Genomic DNA, 23,086 nt, shown 5'->3' with positions numbered 1-23,086 from the left:
TATTCGTGCCTCGTTCCTTCTGGAATAATATGGTGTTGGCATTCCGGCAAACTTCTGGTGCCCTCAAGGTCATAAGGCATTTCGTATACAAGGTGGCTAGTTTTTCTTCCACAATCTCCACAGTGTCTTTAAACAGATAAGCTATTGCCTGATTCCCACGAGCTGCCCTCCCCCTTTTGCATTGCTCCTAAGGCTTTGTTTACTTCTTCTTTTGTTACTGGCGGGATGCCCCATTGCTGTCCGCTAACTGCCTCTCTATCGTTGTGACTACATTTGGCTGCTGTATAGATTTGTGCGGAACTCTTTGGCTACTTTAACTATCTTTGTCTTTTACCCCATAGATCTGGTTTTTACCAATGGCTAATTTTCTCTTCACTGTTTTATCAGCTATCTCTATTTTTGAGAGCATGCTCGACTGTCTCTATTATTAACTCCTTGACCCTTCCGCTTCCGTTTTTAGCCTAGGCTAATTCGACATTTACCTGCCTGCGGTCGCTAGAATGACCGCTTTCGAGGACCTCCACATTCTGCATAATGCCACTATCAGCGCACATTGTGAAATCTATCTCACTTTTACTCATGGCATTGCGGCTCTTGCACATCTCCACTTCCTGTTCTCCCATTTTCGAAAGAAGATATTCATGATGCGTAAGTGATTTCTCTCTCCATACTCTGCTAATAATTCTCCCTTGCTATTCGTAGAGCGTGTGCCATAGGCGCCTACTGCCTGGTCTCCAGCCTGCTTCTTGCCTGCTTTGGCATTGAAGTCGCCCATCAGTACAGTGTACTGTCTTCTTACTTTGCGGACTGCCGATTCCATGTGTTCATAGAAGCTCTCGGCAATCAGGTCGTCGTGGCTGGATGTAGATGTGTAGGCCTGTACTAACCTCAATTTGTGCCTCCTATTAAGCTGATTTGCGACACCTACAGTTGTTCTATGTTGCCAGCTACATCATGATTGATGAAGAATCCCACCCCTATTTATCATCTGTCTGCTAAGCCACGTTAGCGTGACACGTACCCGCCCTTTAGCACTGTATACACCTCATCTGTCCTCCTAAGCTCACTGAGCCTATGATGTGCCATTTAATGCCCACTAGTTCCTGAAGCAGCACTGCTAGACTAGCCTCACTGGCTAAGGTTCTGGTGTTAAACATTGCAAGGTTTAACTTTGATTGGCAGCCTGTCCAGAGATATAGATTCATAGGACCTGCCATTCCTTTCATTTTCATTGACAAGTTGGTAGGGTAAGCGTTTTGAGTTCACAGTATTTGTAACGTCAAGTTTCAGTGGCCATAATTTGTACAGGACTTTGAAACATGGAGATGGCCTGTTCGAAAGTAATTACCTTTGGTTATTGGGTTATATGTATTCCAAACGCTTGTTGCTGTATCTAATTTCATTCTTTGTGGGTGAAGGCATTTTTTATCAATAATTATCGGTAATTTAAGGAGCATTTTATTATACGTGTTGTTTTAATATAGATAGTAACGAGAACAAACTTCGGTTGGCCCAAACAAATAAGTTTCCTATACTTTGATTGCTAGATAGCACCAGAAGGGAGAGTTGAAGCAGAATTTTCTAATTTATAGCCTGTTTTGCAGTTTCATGCTTTATGCTGCCGATGTCCCGAGCTTATGTGTCACGCATTGCCACCTGTCTCATTACAGGAGCTGTTGCCAAGCATACCATCTGTGCAGGTTCTATTGCATTTAAGGCCTCCACTACTAGTTGGTCGTAGGGTGCGGGGAACCGTAGTATGGGATTTGTCATCAAGCCTTGGGCCAAGAGCATAGTGCGATGGAACACTAATTACTCCATGCTACACCACATGAATGAATTGAAAGGATAATGCCTAATAAGATACTCACCTGCAGCTCTCAAAAATTTGTCTCATTTACACTTGACCGGTGGACAGTATGCACAGAAGCATGTCTTAATCACATTGTTTTTTTGAAACTTTTCTCACACGAATCGGTAATGGTATGGCCAAGCCACTTAATGTATTTTGCTCAGCATGTTAACGAACCATAACTGCATGCATTCATGTACTATAACCCAAAAATGTGACAGCTTTGTTTGCTTCTGTGCTACACGAACGTAATAAAAATTGTTGACCTTAGCACTCTTCCTACAATCTACGCACAGAATTCTACACAGTTCTCGGAAAATTATGGCATTCTTGTCGTGGGAATAAAACTTGTGCACCTCTCTAGATGTAGCCTATACAGCTATCATGGGCTTTTTTCAGAGATGGTGGCGATTGCATTATCCTTGAGGTTACTGCTCGACACCCAGTTTCTTTTCTTCTGATGTATCTCCGTCTTCATACCATAGCATCGAGCGAAGGCACAGCAGTAGTTGGAGAATAACTGAAACCATCGTCGTAATCACCCAGGCTGTGAAGGACAGATGCCTATCCCATGCCTGTCTAATTATTTCCCTAATCTCATCCATCGACCTTAGTCAGCTGCCACAGCTGCACTCCTCTTACAACGGTATCCAGTCCAATGCGCTTATATACAGTACATTATCTTGCATTCGGTTCACATGGCTCGTCCATGCGTGTTTATTTTTGATTTCAACTGATATGTCACTTACTCACGTTTCTTCCCTGGCCCACTCTGCTCTTTCCCCATCTCGTAGAGCAAATTATTATTGCAAATTTGTGGTTGGAAGTCAAAAAGCAACACATGAGCCATGAAAGACACTGTAACAGAGGGCTTTGGGCGTATTTAGACCAACTGTGGTTCTTTAACATACATATGTTAGAATGGGAAAGAAAGAGAAAAAGACAATAAAGCGGTAACCACATGGCAGCGTTTTTTCGGCGCCGCGTCAGCGCCTCGTCTACCGGTGTCCTCGGAGGCGAAATTCTGGCGCTCGGAACGAGGCGACGCAGGCGGGCGCAGGTATCTGGCGAGGCCAGATCTCTGCGTCGACGCCGGAAGTGCCTCGCAAGTGGGAACCAGTGAGGAACGGCGAAGCAGACTTCCGGAATCGGGCTTACCCTACTTGCCCTTCGGCGCATTTTGTTTGTGTGGTTGTCGTCTGCATCGTGCTAGCAGTGCGCTGTCGATCATCGACAACGAAACCCTGATAAGGAAGGTTGAATGCAGACCAGTGCTTTAGCAAGTGAAGCACGAAGACCACAAAAACAGGCTGAAAAAGAACATCCTGTGGGCCGAAGTTGCCGCCGCCGTGCTACCGAATGTATCTAACGCAGGTAAGCGTATTTGCATTGCTCTCCGCTTGACCGAGTGTTCGGCTTTGATGAAACTTCTGAATGACTTTATTTCAGAGAATTTAATGCAAAAGCGGTAGACATATTTTAGAGACAAGTCTCGCCGGATTCTCGTTGCGAACAAGGAGTGTCAGAAAAGTGGTGCGGGAGCCAAAGATGCCGAGGAATCGGTCAACGGCGATGTGTCGTGGGCATATTATGACCAAATGATGTTTTTGCGAGACAGCGTGGAAGGAAGCCGTAAGTCTGATGCATGTTTTAATCAGTGCCCGCAAATAAAACCTCATCGGTTTGATGCCTTTCTGTTGTTGGGCCTGATACTGCTTAGTGTTGAGAGTTGTTGTTGCCTGAAATACAGTGGCATATACCCACGGTGGTAGATTGACCAGGGTTTGGTGCAGATTCAAGCAGGGAAAGTGTTGAGAGCAATGTTGGAAGCAATGTTTGCTTCATGTAATGAAATAAGGTGTCTGTCAAACCTTCGCTACACAAGGTTAATTCCTGTCACTGGCGCGGCCTGGTTGACCGAAGTGTAGACATTAGCAGAGGCCCAAACGGGAGCACACATGCACTTGCAGCGCTTTGTTCCATGCCTCGTTGCAAATGCGGCGCCTATCACTCGCTGAAGTTTTTTTCCCCTCTGCACTTGGTCTCCTTTTTTCTTTGTGCCACTGTCACTGCTTAACTTACAAAGAGCCCATTCCAGCCTCCCTACGATAGTGGATCATGATTAACAGTTGCTTTTAGATGTACACAGTAGCACTGTAGAATTTCGCCATGGAAATAAATGAAAGTTTCAATCAGTTTGCTGCATGCTGCAAGTGCGTGCCCAAATTCTTTTTGGAAAATTTCGTAAGCCAGTATGGGGATTGGCTACTGTAGCTTATTTACATTTCTCTCGCATTACACTTACCATGGCATGGGGAATGCCTCAGGGGGAATGCCTGGAGTATTCTTGCCAACAATAGTTCTTCCTTGATTATAAAAAACAGGTTAAGTAGTTGGGCTTCTTTTACTTTGCTGAACAACACAAATGTCGCACATCTCATCAAAATTCTGAATGCACAAGTATTGCAGTTTTATTTTATATGCATAATCACAGAACATCCGGCAACATGACAGCACAGGTTCTGCTTCAGAACATTGTCACAGGCTACTTTGACATGGAGCCTGTGTCGATTCCACCAAGTGAGAACCGCCAGGGCCAGGCAGGAGGAGCCTTTACCGCTGGACAGCGGATAGCCACGGATATGGCTGTCGCGCCAAATAACCAGAGCTTGCTGGACGAGCCGCCGTCGCTAACACCACCACCTCCTCCACCAGAAGCCAGGCCACTACAGAAGAAAAGAAAACATGAGTCTTTCCATGAATACCTGGAACAAGTTTCAGCACAAATTAGAAATATTACAGCACAGGATGTGTATGAACATTTCGCTATGTCATTGGGGCACCACATGAGGAGAGTTAAGCCAGAAAGAAGGATTGAGATGCATCTGAGAGTTCTGCACGTAATGCAAGAATTTTGCCGAATAAACCCAAACTTGTCTCCTACATGAAATCATCTCCGTAATTTCATGTTTCATAATTTTCAACTTACAGAGTATGCATATCTGGGGTGCTAGATAGGCCACATGAGGATGACATTAGGTTAAATGAAAACTATAAAATCATTCTAACAATAACAATTGCTGAAACGTAAGCACCTACAGGCTCCCACGTGGTTCCATCAGCCATATCTCGCGCTTAGACAAGGCCATCGAAGTGCTGCTCACACACGAGTCAGCTTCTGTGACGATATGATACGCCTTTACTACTTCACGTACAAGTTGCTCTTTATGACGATATGGCACCATAGTGTTGTCAAAGAATGGTGTGCACAGGCAGGATTTGCAATGTGCAACCAACTTTGATGAACAAGAGCCTCCCAAAGAATTAGCATTTTCCAACAGGCGATCATTGAGGCACCTGCCTGTTTGGCCCACGTAGAAATGACCGCACGAGAACGGAATCCTGTAAACCACTCCAACGCTGCACTTACGTCGCCTTACGTCGTCTTCGCCTACAACACCGCAGTGCAGGAGACCACCCAGATGACGCCTTTTAGGCTCGTCCATGGCAGGGATGCCACGACCACGCTAGACGCCATGCTGCCCAACGTTACAGAAGAAGAGAACGTCGACGTTGCCGCCTACCTTCAACGCGCAGAAGAAGCTCGAAGGCTTGCCCGATTACGGATCAAAGATCAGCAGCGGTCCGACGCCAGACGCTACAACCTACGAAGACGCAACGCGGAATACAAGCCAGGAGACCAAGTCTGGGTGTGGACGCCCATTCGCCGCCGTGGATTGAGTGAAAAGCTTTTGCGCCGCTATTTCGGCCCGTACAAGGTTCTTCGTCGGCTGGGTGAACTGGATTATGAAGTCATCCCTGACGCAATAACTGCATCCCAGCGACGCCGCGTACGACCAGAAGTTGTCCATGTAGTCCGTCTGAAGCCGTATTATGCTCGCTAAAGGCCACTGCATTTCCATGCTCTATTTTCGCAAGATCCGTTTTTTTCCCTTACTAGTCGCATTATTTGTTTTAATGCATCGGGTCGATGCTTCTTTGAGAGGGGAGTAATGCCGCGAATATTTGCATTGTTTATTCGTTTTTCAAATCTGCCGCGGCACCACCTTATCACTTTGTTTGCGACGCAAGACGCGACTAGATTTATCTCGATTGATCGCAGCCAGGCAAAGCTGATTCTACGTTGTTCCGGAATGTTCTAGTAACTTTGCGCCCTTTATCTCGAATGTTCGCTATCAGCTTTAAATTGAGCACGGCCGACAGCGGCGGGCATTCTGTTCGACGACCGCCGAGCACGCTTGTCGCTTCGCCGCCGCCGAGTGATTCAGTCCATTTTGGGTGCAAGTCAGCCCAATAAACAGTTCTTTTAGAAGATCCTTTCGTCCGTATTCATCGCTGCTTCGACTGCCGTCACCACTACGTGACAATATCTTTGTTTTACTATGAGACGAGGTGCACAGTAAAACGATGACGAGAGCAGCACCTCAGCTATAGCCAGTTTCGAAGTGCACTCAGCTGCTGCATCGATGCGAAACCGGCTAGGCATAACGACGACTAGGGCAGCCAGGGGGTAGCGCGTAGTTCATTGCCCGGCGCGCCCGCGGGCGGCGTCGTTCCCGAAAGCTCGCCTCGCTCACTCCGGCTGGCTCACTGATTGGCTCAACAGCTTGCGACCTTCACTCGGAAGGCTGGAAAATCGAGCAGCGAGCGACTGGCGCTGCGACTGAGCTATACTTTATGCCCACGTTTGCAGTACTGGTGGACAACCTTTAACGGCCATATGCTTGGGTTATCGGCTGCGTTGCGGCGAGTCTTAGTTAAGATCGTCCGCGACGCCATCGTCACCGCCCGTGACGCACAGGCTGAGAACTTCAATTCCATTACGTGCCGAAACAGCTCATATTTATCGTAACGATACGAACTCGAAAACACGGCTGCTTCGATGCGCTAGTGGGCTCTTGCTTGTTAAACTACACGCGATCAGGATGCGGCGAGTGCTAGCCGCTGTTGCATATTAACTAAAGTGAGACGCAAGTATCGACGTAGTTTCGTAACGCAGTTGATATCAAAGCAATCCGCTTGTACTGGACACCGATTAAGCTGTTAAGTTTCATGATCTCCGGTGAGCGTGCCAGTGTCGCGCAAATTAATGCATCGCAGCTACTCTCCATCATCATGCCAATTGTGTTCAACTTATCCACGATATTCGCCACCTTGAGATACGGCGCTTTTCTTCGCTGTTTTTGTCGCAACTTAGTGATTTTATCTGGCATCAAACGAAATTGCATTCTGTCAACACCGTCGTCTGCTCCGTTGTCTGCTAGGGCATCCGAGTCACATCAGGGTATCACAGGATCGCAGCATCTACAAACGACATGCCAGAAAAAGTAACTGAAAGCGCTTTAGTATTCTTAAATATGCTAAAAATAATTTAAAATAAATGCAGTGTCTTTGTTGTGAAGATAATACAAATATTTATGGTTTAAAAACAAATTTTTTTTTGTCGGTTGCAATTTTTCACCGACACGAAAGCGCAGCCGTCGGCGCCATTGCAGCGCAACCGACGCCTCGTGTGTTGTATTATTTGCCTCTTTGAGGCATTGCTTGAGTACTTGTACGGCGGACACGTGTGAAGAACTCATTCAATAGGAAGGTGTGCAGGAGTGTGTTTTGGAAGCCAACGACCAGGATTTCGGCCTGTCAACATTGGCGAGTTTCAACGGGTAAGCCATGAAGAAAGACAGTGCTGCGACGTCTTGACATCTGTAAAGGGAACGAAGGCTCCTGCGCCGTTTTACTAAGCCTGGATGAATCGCATGACCGGTGAGTCCCGCTCTGCGTTTCTTTGCTAACGATCTGTATTCACACGCGCTATTTGTATGCGGCTATATAGGGATGTGAGTGGAGGCAGTCCGCCTTCGGTTGCCGCAGCTAAAATGCGGCGCCAAAAAAGCAGGGCCTATATCCTGCATGAAAAGTGTTGTTCTCACTGTCTTTTAGTACTCTCGTGCCGTGGTAAATAAAAATGGCACCAGATATCACAACAGAGTTACGCTTTCGCTTGCTAGCGCTTCGACACTCGGTGCAAAACCATGGATTTGCACTGCGTAGAAGACGATGAGCGAGAAGTGCCGCGCGGCGGAGCGCTCGCGCTAGGCCAGCTGCGATCAGACACCGCAATATTTTGCTCAGGGTTAGTACTCATCGAATTAGTGCTTGTGCCTTAATATGCGACATACTAAATTATTCTGAGACAGTGACCGCATGCGAAAGGCTAGTTCATATTCATCGCCTTGTCATTTGTAAACTTGTCTGTGTTTCCCCAGTGGAACAGGATTTGAGGCAGTGTTATGTCAAAGATCAATCTTGCGTCTCGTGAGCTGTAAACGTTGATGCTTCCTCTCCTTCTGAGCACTGCGAGCTGTCGGAGATGCAACTGCACACTTATTTAGGATTTCTACCTTTTTGCTATATCCCTCGCTTTTGCGGCCCGCATTCAAGTCGTTCGCCATTGTCGATGGTTTTTTGTTACTTATTTTCACTGTTATTTATTCTTGGTTGCGTGGCATCAGCTGTGGTGCCGGCGATTCTCCGAGATCGGAACTCTTCCCAGACACGGGATCCTACCCACAGGCCTCCCTTCGCCGCACGAGTGTTCTTTGGTATTTTTTTGTTTCTGTTGCCCTTACTTGCATTGCCAGTCGACAAATTTGTGCAGCTTTTAATTGTATGCAGATTTGTTAAATGCGCTAGCAATTTTTCTATGATGCTAAGCTGTGCTGTGAGATATCAAGCTTCTTGCTAGTGAAAGCATGCTTTTTTCCATTCTCTCTTCTCATTTCACCAAGGCAGACTGGTTGCAACTTTCAATTTAACACCTAGACATTGGTGCAAGGCACCAAGGTAGGAATTAATGAAAACCTGCACATCCTATATTCATATTGGTGCGCGGTATTTCAGCCAGCTCATCTTTCACTGTGGTTATAAAAGTCACTGTGACTCTTCTCATAGAATATATATGGGTGCATTACATAAAACCTGTTCATTTCTTTTGTCACGGGCTAGCTCATTGGTTTTTTATTTACTTATATTACGTCTAAGTTTAGTTTTTAAAGCAGTAGACGATTTCCTCTCTTGTCATTCATGACATGGCTACAGCCACTGACAGCTGTTGCTCTGGATGTATTTATTTGCCGTTGCCAGCGGCCAGCATCTATTGGGCCATGCGTGCTTCCTGCTTTCGGCTGTGTCATCCCTCCTGATCCGTTCATGGTAGTTATTCTTTTTCAGTGATGCATATCTTAGCTGCCTATTTAGAAAAATATTTTCAATATAGGCTTGCAGCTAGGTTTAGAAATGCATGAAACTCTACATGCACTTCACAGCAGTACCTCAGCTTATAATTACCGGAACTGTAGACTTGTACAAAATATAATCGCTGATGTAGCTCTTGACGCAGCTGCTGTTAACATAAACGTGCTTTGACATTGCACACCTGTTGCCTGGTATGCATATGTGTCCTCGAAAAGGACATATATGTTCATTTATCTCTTTAAAAACGTTGTGCTCTACAATGATGGTTTACCAGTATTTCTGATACAGAGACCAAATTGTCAATCAGTAATGTAACATTGCACGATGACATCAATCCTTGCATGTCATGGCATCCTTGCAATGCACTGGGCAAGCTGCTGTCAGCACAGATTTATTGCTGGTTTATTGCCATAGCATATGGTTATAGTGCAGTTTTTACCTCTACCTTTTTAAAGCTGCATACTTGAAAAATTTAAAATTAGTTGAAGGAAAATTCAAGGAAATGTAACAGTAACTGTCTCACATTTTGGTGGACACTTGAACCGTTATATAAGGGAGGGATATAGGAGGGAAGTAATGAAGAGCAGATGCCCATGTTAGATTCCCCCTCTTTAGTTAAACATACCTCGCAATTAACACATTTGGTGCAAAACAAACACGGGACTTGCACGCTCACAAGCACCCTCATGTCAGTAAAAGAAAGTGCCAATGTTACCGTACTTTAAAGCTTTGCTCTTAAAAGCGCAGCTGACTGCTGCTCAAAGTTGAGAGCAAAACTATGTCTACTTTTCCTCATGTGCAGTCCGCGGTGCTGGTGCCATTTGCAATGATGATTGACATTGAGTCGCATGATGTGCAGTCCGTTCCTGGAGTTAGTGATTTTGTCTGTCGTGCTAATGTGCTGTTAAAATTAGTGCAGAACAATGGTTCTCCAGTTCATTTTAGGTAACTGTATCCTGTGCCACATGCTACCACGCTTTTTCCTCAAATTTCCTAATCTCATTTACCCATCTGATTGCCACCCATTCATGCATTCACCTACTCTTGAAATCCTCCCACTGTTTTAGTGTGGTATTGCTTATATCTTCTCTGCATTAAACATGCATTGCACTTCCTCTTTTTTTATTTTGTCAAGATATCTCTGTTACTGTTTCTTGCATAAGCGTAAGAGGCAACTCAAGTGCACCATCTGGGCTTGTGATCCAATGTGTAGGGCCCTTAGTTTTTGAGTAAATCCTGGTTTCTCCCTACTAATGCACCAATAAAGATTCTTAAAGATCAGGTTCAACGCACTTTCTGTGCAAATGTGCCTGTAAGAAAGTGTGGTTTTAAGGTACACAAAGCCGAACTGCTGGAGTGTAGTGGATGTCACATAATTCTTCTGACAGATTTTTTAAAAATTATGGTTATTTTATTTCCCTTTAATGTTTATTGTTTGTCGGTTGCTTATTAATTTTGGATAAATTGAAAACTACATGTACTGACTGGTATCTCATTCCAATAATTATACCCATTATTATAAAGCTGTGTTCGAAGGTAGGTGTGCATTTAGTATGCGTGCTTTAAATTTCAGTGATTGTTTCTGCAATGCAAAATGGAGGACAGGCCTCTGCTGTGCGAGTTTTTTGCAATGGAGTGAAAGTAGCTGGAGCAGAATTTGCTACTGTGTCACCCAGCCAAAAGTTCTCCCACAGACCACTGAGCTTCTGAATACCTATGGCTTAAAGCTCGAAGCTCTGGTTGCCCTTTCCGAGGTTTTCTGCATTAACGAGTGCAAGCCCAAGGGCTCAGAGCTAACAAGCATTTGAAACCATAGAGTAGTAGTGCTGGGGCCGTGCAGCAAGTCAGTGTAAAATAGGTCGGGATAAACGTGGTTTACTGTAGAAAGCCAGTGTGAAAAACTAGTTGCGCTCACAGAAACCGCTGTTTTTTCTTAGTCGGTCATTGAAACAAAGCAATGCATGTAAAATTTGATATCTCACTGATCCCTCAATTTTTTCCAGCTAAAGACCAAGAGTTGCATGGAAGTTGTGCAAGCCACCAAGTGGCGTGTGATTTTTGCCAGGGACCTGGAGTAGGCTGGGAAATTAGTGGATGGCCAGTGGTATTCACTCAGTAAGGCAAGCTTTTTCTGTAAGTACAGTTTTTGGCATGGCATTGCTTAGGGATGCATGCACTAATCTGACTTCTCTACGCCCGCCCATACTTCAGGAATAATGAAGTACATGAAAAAAAATTGATTGCCGAAAAAAAAGCCGTTCTGTTAGGTTTTTTCAGGAAAGTATTTGCCATTTAAAGGGCTGTGAAAACCTTATGTGCTTGTTGTGGCTTTTTTTTTCAAATTTCTCCTTCCACGTCTATGTTGGCCTGACCTTGTAGCTTGTCTGCATGAGATTGCCTGCTACCTACAGTTCGCTTTTTTGTTGCTCCCTTATTGCCTGTCACAATCTTTACTTTGCGTGGCAGTGTCATGCAGTTTGGGAAGTAATCTGATCTTATTTCTGCATTGGCCTGAAGTGCAAGCTTTTGCATGTGGGGCAGGTTTATGGTGTCCTTTTGTTTGCTGTAACTGCAGTTTGGCCATGCGGGTTAGAGGCATAGTCCTTTTTTTATTTTGATGCAGTGTCATATACTTCATGCATAAATTCATGAAGTAAGCACTATTTTTGTAATAAATGAACATTCATTATAGCTGTGGCTATTATAAGTGCACTTGACTCTAAAATGGCTGTCTTCCAGCATTCAGTATTACATCTTAAAACCAGCCGGAAGACACAACAAAGGAGAAGAGATGAGCACAAGATGAGGCTGGTCTAACAACTGAAATTTTATTGAAGGAAAGTGGCAAAAGAAGACCTGCAAAGAGATTCAAGCACGCAAAACCCCAAAGCAGTGAGAGGGCAAAAAACAATCGAAAGGCACTGACGTACTAGTAAACCATCTAAAAAACTAATTCCTTACAGTGAAGGTTCACCGACGGTTTAGCCAGGTACTTGTTTTTAGCCTTACTGACGTAGTAAGCCTCGACTATATCAGGACAGATTTACCACTTCCCTAAACCACTGATGTGCCACGGAAATCAGGCGTGCAAAGAGAAAGGTCGTCCTCCGATTGCATTCACGAGATTGAACATGCAGTGTCAGGTGAAAATTCGCCTTCCTCTCTATACAGTGAAAGTGCTCTCAGCCAGGCGCACATTCAGATATCTGCTTATCTGCCCATAGTAATTTCAGCTACGAGGCAGTGGAATGCAAAAAGCCCATTTACTTTTGCAAGTGGTGAACATTTTTTATCTGCCACTGTGCATAGCGGACGATTGCCCGTAGTTGTATCAAGCCTAGTTTGAACGAAGAAGCAAAGCGCTCCTACCTTACTTTTAGCGGTCAAGACAACAGCAACATAATACTTTGGTGCAACTTTCTTGGGAAGGTGCGAAATGGCGTGGAGGTAAGGTATAGAGCTCATCTTTTTGTGCTGCTCAACTACGTCAGCATCATGCGAGAGAGAGTAAAAACACACTCTGACAGGTGCGCGAGTTGGGCAAGTGGGAACCCAGGTGCCATTGGCTTGGAAACCTGCTCCGAGAATGCATTATAAGTACTATGATGGCATGACTTCCATAAAGTGGTCGTGATGCATGTGATTGCCAACCTGTCCTTCACCAGCCTCAAGCGGTTCGACTCATAGCTAAGAGGCTTCCCGATCTTGGGCTGTGGCGCCAACATATGTGGTCGTCCGCAAAGCGCAGGTCTAAGTCAAGAAGCTACAAACGGTTATGCTTAGTGAAAATCAGGTGTAGAAGATAGGCTTTGACCACATGCCTAAAGATTTCTAAAACGTCTTGTGCCAACTTATCTGAGCCCTCCTTGTGCAAAAAAAAATTAGGTAGCTATCAACATAACAAAGTGCTACTATGCCGAGGTCTTCCAAACAGGGCTTTGATGCGGTATGGACCCTGGACAGAAGAATGTTGCGGAGGAACAGTGCAACCTGGGACCCTCTGCATATGCCTTTTTTCTGATGTAAATACCGCCTTGCCAACTCACAAAAGTGGAGTTCTGTGGAGTTCTAGTTTCTTGTGGACAGCAACCTGGGCAGGTGCTCTGCAGTGAGCATCGACATGGAGGGCCTGCACTATTCATTGTCCCATGATAGACCTCTGAGCCATGTGCAAACTGCATCAGGGTGAACAATGAACATGCTTTTAAAGATTATTGCGTGATTTCGGTTGCTGGCTTCATGGCGCTGTTGTCCTTTTACTGCAAATCCGCATTTGTCAGTTGGCAGGGCGGTATTTACACGCAGGTCGTACCTTTGCTTAGCAACATTTTTTTGTCTAAAGTCAATAAGGCATTAGAGCCCGGTTTGGAAGACCTTGGCATAGTAGCATTTCGTTATGTTCATGACTATCTAATCTTTCTGGACATAGAAGGCTCAGATAACTTGGCACAAGATGTTTTAGGAGCCTTTAAGGCATGCGGTCAAGGCCTATCTTTTACATCAGAATTGTCTAAGCAGAACCGTTAGCAGTTTCTTGATGCAGACCTGCGCTCTGTGGACGAATGTTTGTCGGGGCTACAGCTAAAGATCGGGGAAGGCTCTTTTTAGCTACGAGTCGGACCACTCGTTGCTGGGGAAGGATGGTGAACAGGTGTATTTGTCGCTGGTTAAGGTCAGTAAAGATGGAAACACTTGATTGGTGTGCAATCGTGTGCATGACATCAGCTTTACATAAGTCATGCCATCACTGCTGAGGACGCATTCTTGTAGCAGGTTTCCAAGCAGCTGGGTTCCCACTTGCCCATCTCAACAACCTGTCATAGTATGTTTTCACTCGCTCGAGTCATGCCATCACTGCTGAGGACGCATTCTTGTAGCAGGTTTCCAAGCAGCTGGGTTCCCACTTGCCCATCTCAACAACCTGTCATAGTATGTTTTCACTTGCTCGAGGGTAAAGAACACATACTCCGATGATGCTGATACACCTTACCTCCACAGTATTTCACAGTCTCAAGAAAGTCGCAGGAAAGCGTAATGCTGCAGTTGTCTTATCAGCGAAGTGTAAGACAGGAGGCCTTTGCGCCGCCATTAAAAGACTTGATAAAACTGGGTACTTGTCCACAATGGACAGTGTCACAAAAAAAGATTCACCACATGCAAAAGTAATGGAGTTTATTGCGTTCCACTGCCTTATGGCTGCAACTAATATGGGCAGACAGGCAGATATCTGAATTTGCACCTGACTTAGCACTTTCACTCTATAGTGGCAAGGAAAATTCTAATCTGGCACTGCACGCTCAATCTTGTGAATGAAAATCTGAGGATGACCTGTCTCTTTGCACGCCTAATTCACACGACACATCAGTGGTTTATGGAAGGGATAAATCTGTCGGTAGATAGTTGAGCCTCACTACATTGGTAAGGCTAAGGACACGTGTAGCTAAGCCGTCGGTAAACCTTCACCGTAAGGAATTTGCTTTTTTAGATGATTCATTAGTATGCCAGTGACCTTTGATTGCACATCGCCCTTTCACTGCTTTGGGTTATTGTGCACCCGTATCTCTTCGCGGGTCTTCTTTTGTGGCTTTCCTTCAATGATGCCGCCGCGGTGGCTCAGTGGTTATGGCGCTCGGCTGCTGTCCCAAAAAGACGCCGGTTCGATCCTGGCCGCGCCAGTCAAATTTCAATGGAGGCGAAATTCTAGAGGCCCGTGTACTGTGCGTTGTCAGTGCACGCTAAAGAACCCCAGGTGGTCGAAATTTCTGGAGCCCTCCACTACGGCGTCCCTCAGAGCCTGAGTCGTTTTTGGACGTGAAACCCTCACAAATCAAATTAAATAATCAAAATCTTCAATTAAATTTTTGTTAGTCCAGCCTCTTGAGCTCATGTCTTCTTGTGTGTTCTGTCTTCTGGCTGGTTTTAAGGTGAGTCAGTACTAAATCGGCCAGTCATAAGCCTTGTTCAGTATTACAATATTTTGAATAAAGTGAGAAGTTTACTAGGCTATGTTGCCGGGGATCGTGTCCGCAGCAGCTGTGGGCAACTCAGAAGAGGTAGCGTCATACGATTGGTTTTGCAATTGACAGAGGATGATGTGAGGATTCTGCGCAAAAAGAAAATTTCATAATCGGATAATTATTTACAACCAAAAATGTCCAAAAAGTGGCTGGGCCAGAGAAAAAGTGCCGCAAAATTTGAAAACGCTTAAAGTAGGTGGAGCTACAGCGTAGTGCCAAGTTTGAAAAACTGGAAGTATGGACAAAGCCAAAGCTTGGCGCCAATTTTTAGAACTCGAAATGAGCAATCACATGACCAGTGATAAGTGTCCTATACTTACCCAGGAGATAGGAAAAATAATGATAAATTAGAAGCAATTAGGTAATTATTGAGAAGCAAAAGGGAATGAACGGGTGATTAGACCGGGCGGGTATTCAGTGAGTGGGCAGTAACGATCAATGGAGGAAAATTTGAAAACTCGAAATCGTTGCTGGGATGAAATGAGGGTAAAATAAGAGTTAATTGATAACCGATCAAGTCAATGAGAAAACAACCATGGCGCCAAATTTGAAAGGCCAGTGTCGAGGAGACGTCAACGCTTTCACATTGTTTTTGCGCAGGTAGGAGCGGTGATCTCTTTTTCTTTTTTCAGCCAAGAAAAAAAACATTTTTCTTGGCTCATGGGCGATGTATCTAGGAACCTGCGGCCAGGACAACGCTGAACAGCATGCATTAGCAAGCTCGAAAAAAAGCACGAAACAGTAAATAAAAATTGATCATTTTCATTTCATTTCTAGTGGTTTTGTGCACGAATTACTCTGGAATGCACAAAGCTTGTGTTAATTGACAGGCGACCATTAACAAGCTGTGCATTTTTGTGCATTGCCTACTGCGGAACACAAATCCTGTGTTAATTGACAGGTGACACAGTAACGACTGTTACACAGTGTACGAGCGCTACACAAGACACACTACAGAAGACAAGGCAAACTACAGAAGACAAGACAGACTACAGAAGTCAAGACAGACTACAAAATAGAGGACAAACTACAGAAGACTGACTATAAAAGACAAGACAGACTACAGAAGACAGGACAGACTACAAAAGACAAGACAGACTACAAAAGATATGCCCAAAATACAACAAGACTACAGACTACAGAAATTTTCTGTCTTAGAATCCTGTAGCTTGTTTTGACTGGGTTGCCTTGACTTTTGCATGTTTTGTCTCCCTGGAACTACATTCCTTACACAATGCCTGCACTCATCACATTTGTGAGAACATGAAGGGAATGTTCAGCAGTTGTACCCTTCAAATTAGACACATATTGTGTAAACACCATGCAAAAAGTCAGGAACCCACAGTATTGAAAGCACAAGATTAAGTAGCAATTTTTTTACTACTGCAGGCAATCTGCCCACTTCCATAGATAATTATGACAGAAAAAGTCTCAGTTCTCACAAGCCATTTTTAAGATTGGTTCATAAAAAAAAATTATGCACTGTTTCTTGACGCCTGCAACATTACTGCACACATCTAGAACATATTAAATTGACATCATCCAAAACAAATGAGATTACATACATTGCTCTACTCAGCCTTTAATTGAAAATACTCTTCTCATCCTGAAGCTGCTTAGCAGGGAATGGCCGCATGAAGTCCTTCCGCAGCTGGAAAGCCTCTTCTCCAACGAAGGCGTATAGAGCAATCATTCCTGTTCCGGGTAGCTGGGAGCCCAGTGGAAGATTAAGCTCGCCAGCAACCAGACCTTTTCCAAAGTCTGAATTCTTGAGGATGACACCATCGCTCTGGCGGCCTTTGACACCAACATCGATGAGGACGTTCTTACAGCAACTATCTACGATGGCCATTAGGACAATAGAGAATGTGTGCTAAAATACAGAGAAGTAGACTTACCACAACCATGTAATCCAGATGCAATGAGTGCAGTTTTAGCTGCTAAAATAATGAATGCTGCCTATACTCGCCTTAGTACAGCATTAAATTTAAAATTAGTTACAGTGGATTTATGTTGAAAGTGAGCCTGTATTAAAGCCATCCGCGATCATGCAAGCAAAAAGCAGGTGTACGGCAACCTTTCTGAGATAGTTATTACAATAACATCACAAGCCCTCTAAGTGTGTTTACAGGCAGCAAGAATTTTCAGACACTTCAGGTATATTATAGTTCAGTACAACTCTAGAATAAAGCAGCAAGCACTTCTAAAAGGGTCGTCAGGAGTCATGGGGTCTGTGTTCATCCCATTCATCTATCTATGTTCATCTATGTTCATCCCACCTGCTAGCCACCCGTGATGCCATGCTAGGGGAATAAACGCGACATGTCAAATGGTCGACACCACTGGCTGGAGGGCCTGCTCTGATGGGCGTTTGCCACTTTGTTCTAAAGTTGTACCTGTCTACAGTGCAAAAAAAGACAAATAGAAAGGAGGTGGGCAGGAGATATGCCCCCTCCCCCAGTTACTACACCCAGAATGTCGACGCACCAAAAGTGCAGATTAATTTTAAGACAAAATCAAATATGTGAACGATAGTGTAAATGTCATGGTCATCCTCTGGTTCTAAAATATCGTTTTTTTAACACCGAGTACTGCAACAATTTTGCAAATACATATAGTAAATATCTTATTGTCAGGTTTAGTGAAAAAAGTACCGGTAAAGAGTGTGTTTCTTTCATTCTAATGATGTATATCACATTAGTAAAGAAATTGATACAAAGAATTTACCTACACTGGGCAAAATAATTTATAACTGAATTTCCTTTCTCATCCTGTTCTATTCTCAGTAATAAGAGCTGACCCATCGCAGCAGCTTAGGAGTCAGGGCAGTCAGATACTGAGCCAGGGCACTGCAGGTTCAATGTCTCTGTCAGCGCACGTTAAAGAAGCTCAGGTGGTCTATATTAATCTACAGCCCTTCACCACTGCATGCCTCAAAGCTCAAGTGTCGCTTCAGGACATTAAACCCCTTCATTTAGTTCCAAGAATGGCTATAATGTCCTACTGGGCCACAAGGCTTTAAATAAACTGCAATAATATAGTCGCTTGTTTATTTTATGTCATTCATGATTTTGTTTTCAAGATGGAAAACCAGTGAAAACAATGAAGTTCCATTATATTGCAGGCTTTTTTGCAACACCTCAGGTGACCTGGAATACAATTTGCCATAGCCACCGCTCGGGTGTTAAAGCTGAAACTGCATAAGACTAGAAATTGAATTATAAACTATTTACTAGGCATGTAATTCCACATGGTGCTCCATCAACGATTTTGTCTTACATGCCTAGCCAAAGAAAACATGGCACATAAAATTATGTATCCTTTTAAGTGGTTCATATCATAGCGTAAGTGTTATTTAATGGTTGACTAAATAAATCACTGCATTTATGGCAATGCCATCCCATCCGGGTAGCCCCTTACCAATGTGCATGTACCACAAAGGTACTCTTGTGACCAGCAGTTCTAATATAATACCTATCGCACTGACACGTGAAACTATTTGGTCTGCTGCATTAGAGAACCACACTGCACGCCTCAGATACACCTGACCAATTTAAGCTATCACAGCTTTGCTCACAGGTGCAACACTAAAACATGACGATTCACACTCGTGACAGAATGTAAAACCTGTAACTTGTCAACGCACTGCACTGCTCCCCAATATTCCAATCATAAAATAAACTTAATTTCGCACCACTAAACAGCTAGCTGCTTGAAACATTGTCATTGGCAAATCTCTTGAACGCATATCACGGGTATGCTTTCATAACTTTCACTGGTTAGGGAATAAGCTATACATATAATTATATGCAGCTTGCCAACAGTCCTTATGCTGATTGTAAAAAAGGTAAGTTGATTAAATGCACAACGCACTTAAATTTGCTTAAAGCAATATGTTTACCTTGTAGTTGAAGTAAGCACTTCCAGAATTAGCAGGCGCCGTGATCGCAACATGTTTACCATCAACGGCCCCCAAACAGTTCGGAAACTGCTTTCGCTTCTTGAAGCCTTCGGCAATCTCCACCCAATCACCTTCTGATGGCACCTGTGAACAGCACAAACAAAACAGTCTCATTACTGTTGTAAGTGGCTCAACCGTTCCCAAGCCAACTGTAGGCAATGGTAAAAATATTGAATCAGATAGTACCTGCATGCTTTTTTTGCCAAGTAAATTGCAACAGGTACGAGAGGTATGCTACAGTACTAGGACTGCAATGCAAAGAAGCTGTTCCCAGCTCAACCACACGCTCCTTCAGCACATGAGCCATTCACAATGAGCACAGGTTTGCTTGCACTGCTAATGCGTAATGGAAAGTGTGGAAACTGTGCACATGTTGTTACGGCAGTAAGGGCTTCTACACATAAAGCTGACAATGAAACGGGTGTGTATATGCCGGATGGCTGTGCTTGGGTGGACGCCAATGAGTGACGAGTAATTACTCCCTTATTACAAATCTACTCTACCTGGCGGATACCCAAAACATTTGACCAACACTGTTCCCATTTCGAGTTACTGATCAATTCTCTCTCGCCCTACCATAAGCTTGGCATCCCGGTTAGCTTGGTTGGCAGAGCAACTGCTCTGATGAAGCATGGCCTCGGGATAAATTTTTGCTTTAACTACAAAGTTTCTGAGAAAGCTGTATAGCTTTCGTGTCTAGTCATATTGGTGCACTTGGGTGGATGCCAATGAGTACTTGCTCCCTTATTATGCACCAAACAACAATAACAATATACTATTCAAGATAATGAAATCAGAATTTATCCAGATAGTGAAAAAGATGACACCAGTATGCCTATTGCCTGTTATTAATTAGTCACCACAACAACAGCTTCATTACTAAACAGGTTTAATGCTACTAGATGATTCTCTCGTTCATGAACTCGTCCTTGAGTCAGCCCTGATTATCCAACAACAGAAGTGGATGGTGACACGAGCTGTATCAATGCCAACACTGTAGGCCAGGGCAATATCCTTGATGTCTTGTCCTGTCGCTAAGTAGCTAAGTAACAAGGATAAGTTTCACAATATGAATCCTCTTCATTCATTTTTCAGTTTTCTTTTTAAAGTGTTAAAGTGTTTTAAAGTGGCAATGTGCCAATCTCCTGTGCAATTTGCGATGTGACAACAGCGGTCAGGTTTTTTTTCAAAGCCATTTATTGTACGCTGTATACCACAATGCAGCACTAATTTTGGCATACAGTTTTTACATTGCTGTGCATGTGGCCTGTAGGATTTTCACGAAGGCTGCACAAAGCTTGTTTTGCAGTACTGAAGCCGTAGAGGGAATTGTGCTACTGCATCCAGATGACCTTGCGCCACTTAGTGGACAAAAATAAACTAGTCTTTAATTGATTAATACACAAGGACTTCTTTGAGTATCCCTAAAAGGAGAATTAGTCTACTGTGAGCATAAACACTTAATAACATCAGTATGATGTGTACTTTATATTTGCAACTAGGAGTGCTACCAAGCTGCACCACCCTCCTTCTCAGCATATGGGCGTAATCATAACTTCATTAGACAAAACGGTACTTCATTTTTAAGAAATTTTCACTGAAAGATTTTGTGGGTTTATGCACTGTATGTCTTGCATTTTTAAGAGTCAGAGGAAGGTGAGGTGGAGAGGATCATGAATGCCAACCACTGCTATACAATAGGTGTGGGGTGGACATCTCAGGAAAATAGCAAATATTTCAGAGCACTACCAGGGTAGGCACTGCAGTTAGGTGGTGCTTTGTAAATGTTTGGCACAGGTCATATAACACTTTAAAGTGCTGGGAGCATTATAACGCTGCCTTGGCATACTCATGAATTACCTATCAACTAATTTGTACCGTGCATATTGCAAAATACAAACACAAGTCATGTGGGTAGCAGGAAGGGTCACGCTGTGTTCTAGGAGAAAAAGCCCTGTTTTAGACTTAAAAATACCACGCAAGTTAACAGACACCTGTTTGCGCCACGTAAAGCACATTGTCCTCAATATATTCCCCTACTATCACCATTTTTACATGTCAAGCCAGTTGTGAAAATGTGAAGACAGTGTGTTTTGGCCGTTCACTAACCTCAAGGTGATTGCGAGCCGTTTACCCGGCTCAAGCGGCTTCCTCACGACGTACTGCCGCGTTAAGTCATCGGTCAAGAATGACAACAGGGTGTCAAACATCTCCGGTGACATTCTGTAGTATTTAAAAAACAGTCATGGTCCCCTTCCCTCATCCGTTGCATCTGCAATAAAAAGACAGCAGCTTATGAAAAGCATACAACTCCAATGCAAATTGACACTTCTATATATACAAACTAAAAACTTAGAAATGAAAAGTTGGTTTTAATGAAAAAAGGCACAGTAACTCTAATTCAAAAAGTTGGTTTTAATGGAAGAAAAGGCACAGTAACTCTAATTGAAGAGAAACACTTCAAGTTTGTCATGAAGGAAGGGACGAAAAAGTGAAAGATGGAAGAGGCGCCTTAGCGGCTCTTTGTTAATAAAAAAAAGTAATACTGGAAATAAAAGATGTTGCTAACAGCGGCAAGCAATCGAGACCTGAAACACCTGAGCTGCGGCTAGCGTGATAGAAAGGACAGGGAGAGGGGAAAAAAGAAAGAGCGATAGAATGAAAGGATAGGGGTTCGGCGGCAATATGCATCAAGTACAAAAAAATATACAAAACCTCGAATTTCGAATAATGCGAAATTCGAGGCTTATCTGATTATTAAATTCGCCGCAGCCTTGATTTAATACCGCGTCCTCGATGTCAGCAGATGAACGCTACAGAGGGGATTTCATTCACACAGCGCGAAGACGAACACGGACAAAGGGGAGACAACACGCGCTGTGCGAATGAAAGCATGAAATACCAACTGGCCCAGCAACTGATATTGAGCAACAGTTGAGAGCAGGCTTGTCTACAGCACGTTTGCGGTGTGCTGCGGGAGAAATAACGTGAAATCTTATGCCGGTTGATAGCCTTGTTGCGGGCACTGCGCTTCCGATTTTATAATTCGTCCACCTACGTGAAAAGCGCTAACTGCGTTAAAATTTCGCATCTTTGCTCCGCCAGCCGCAGCTCGAGCGCTCTAGGTAAACCCCCTCATGTCTGTACATGTTATCTCCGCCGGCCACAGCTCGAGCGATCAATAAAGTGTGGTCATATATATACTTAATAGAGAAAAGCACCGCATCTATTGGCCGTTTTGCGCACGAGAAAACGCGACTGCAAGTGAAATAGACGAAATCAGTCACTTACCGCCGTAAAATACAGGCCTTCCTGCTTGCGATGCTGAAAGACCGGTCACACCCACCAGCGTCTACGCTGCCGTTGCTTTTTCTGCAGTATAATAAGAAGCAGTACCTTCTTTTTCAAAAGCAACGACTCTAGTTTTCTGTCCATCGTGCGTCTCGAAAAAGAGGGAAGAAGCTCCAAGGCGACTCGCCGAAGCCTGCTGTCTGGTGACTGTGTCGATGGTGCTGCCGATGTCATTCAGCCGGTGTACATAAAAAATAAAGTTTTTTGAAGCAAACTTCAAACAATCTTCTGTTTTAAATCAAGAAGTTTAAAAATTGACATTTTCCGCTTTGCAAAAATTTGTTTTAACTCTTTATTGTGACTTGTTGCAGTATGCGGCATTTGAACGGTTTAGCCAAAAATCGTCAGGGGACACTGCGCTCGACCGGATCGGCGCCAGCCACGCCAATCCGTACGCTCTTATGTGTTTTGCTGCCAACTCCAGCCGGCCCTTGAGGTTGCGGCTTAAAAGTGCCCAGCCCGCGTTGCCGGTTATTACGACGGGCTACTTTGAAGTTGCACAGCAAAGAGGGGCATTGTACAATTTGCCATCATCGAAAGGCAGTCACGTCAGGTGGAATTCAAGCTGGTACCACTGGCTCAGGAGCTGAGTGCTCTAACCGCTTTGCCACCACTAAGAGTTTTCTCTCA

The 23,086-nt window shown here is 44.1% G+C and overlaps 1 long non-coding RNA gene across 1 annotated transcript; it reads left to right on the top strand.

Annotated features, from left to right (window-relative positions):
• Positions 1-8,880: 8,880 nt before the first annotated feature.
• Positions 8,881-11,263, top strand: LOC144100699 (uncharacterized). The gene is made up of 2 exons (XR_013307807.1): positions 8,881-9,085; positions 11,131-11,263. It is a non-coding gene; the product is annotated as an uncharacterized LOC144100699 (long non-coding RNA).
• The last annotated feature ends 11,823 nt before the right edge of the window (positions 11,264-23,086 follow it).

Source organism: Amblyomma americanum, chromosome 8, assembly GCF_052857255.1.
Source record: "Amblyomma americanum isolate KBUSLIRL-KWMA chromosome 8, ASM5285725v1, whole genome shotgun sequence".
Taxonomy (NCBI): Eukaryota; Metazoa; Arthropoda; class Arachnida; order Ixodida; family Ixodidae; genus Amblyomma; species Amblyomma americanum.
Note: the sequence above shows the minus strand (reverse complement) of the source record. Positions and strands in the feature narration are given on the sequence as shown.